A 1,504-nucleotide genomic window follows, 5' to 3' on the forward strand; every position below is an offset into this window, starting at 1 on the left:
GACTATAATGTGTATTAAATAAAGAGCGGGATGATATGAAAAACATTTTTTAACAGTTATAAAATAAGAGTCATCATTAGTAATTTAACATACAATTTACATTATCAATCCAAAATAAGAAAATTAGCCAGACATAGAATGAATAACTAGCAAATTCATTTTCATTAAACTCATGGAAAAAATGAAAAATATATCAACAAGATTTTTCTTATTTGGTTCTTCTTATCCACAAGATTTCATTCTATGACCATTAACCTTGACGATATAAAAGGTTTATTTATCCTAAATACTTATGGCACCATTAGGATATATTCTAATGACAGTAAAAGGACTAGTCCATCCAGATATTAAAATGCTTAGTAATGATCCAAGAGGTTAACTACTGATTTAAATTGCAAGTTGTCTTAATTGGGATTCCAAATTTTTAATAGAAGCAACTTGATTTTGTAATTGAGTTCCTAACTACATCACTAAATCTTCGAATGGTGATTTTTTACTTTTAAACTGATTGCTTTGATTAAAACATACAGGATATGCAAGTCTAGGACTAATAGTTGGTTGAGGATTATTGTAATTTATTCTTTGATTACTTTGACTAGAATTTTATTGATTATTCCCTGAAACATTATTTGACCACTTAAAATTTGGATGGTTCCTCCAATTAGATTATATGTATTGGAGTGGGGATTATTTTGTCTTTCAATCAAATTAATATTTTCAATTCCTTACACATTATTTTTGTTAATTTGCTTTTGGTCCTCCAATTGTATAGATAATTGAATTCCAAATTCTGCATTTTGTCCTATTGTGCCTAATTTCTTAAACTCCCGTGCAAGGAACTAAATTCTCATTATGTGCTTAATTTCTTAGAAATTACTATAACTTGTGTAATCAAAATTGATAAAGCATCAAATTTATATATTCCTACTATTTTTTTAGGATTTAGCATATCAATATGCCACTGAAAATTATTTGTACCATTTCCTCTATTAATTCATATGCTTACTTAAATAATTTAGTCATTAAAGATCCTTCAACTACATCATTTAATATTGTTCTAATAGATCCTACTAATCCATTGTAAAAGGTTTGAATAACCAATCAATTAGGTAAAACATGGTGTGGTCAATTCCAAAATATTTTCTTAAATCTCTCTTAACTCTTCTAAATCGATTCTCCTTCCAACTGGGTAAAATAAGTGATATCATTTCTAAGTTTAGCAATCTTTGAAGGTGCGAAAAACTTAGTAAGAAACTTATGAGCCAACTCATTCCAAGTAGTTATAGAGCTTGGGGGTAAGGAATTCAACCACATATTAGAATTATCACTAAAAGAAAATGGGTACAAACTAAGTGTAATAGCATCATCACTGACACCATTATACTTAAATATTACATAAATTTTTAAAAGACTGACCAAATGTAAATTGGGATCTACAACGGGAATTCATCCAATTTGAGAAATTCGAACCATTTGAATTATGGCAGGTTTAAATTCAAAATTA

At 28.0% G+C, this 1,504-nt stretch overlaps 1 non-coding gene across 1 annotated transcript; it reads left to right on the forward strand.

Annotated features, from left to right (window-relative positions):
• Window positions 1-1,111: 1,111 nt before the first annotated feature.
• On the forward strand, window positions 1,112-1,218 carry LOC114579355. Its single transcript, XR_003700278.1, has one exon. It is a non-coding gene; the product is annotated as a small nucleolar RNA R71 (small nucleolar RNA).
• Window positions 1,219-1,504: the final 286 nt, after the last annotated feature.

The sequence above is a fragment of the Dendrobium catenatum genome, unplaced genomic scaffold, assembly GCF_001605985.2.
Source record: "Dendrobium catenatum unplaced genomic scaffold, ASM160598v2 fragScaff_scaffold_333, whole genome shotgun sequence".
NCBI lineage: Eukaryota > Viridiplantae > Streptophyta > Magnoliopsida > Asparagales > Orchidaceae > Dendrobium > Dendrobium catenatum.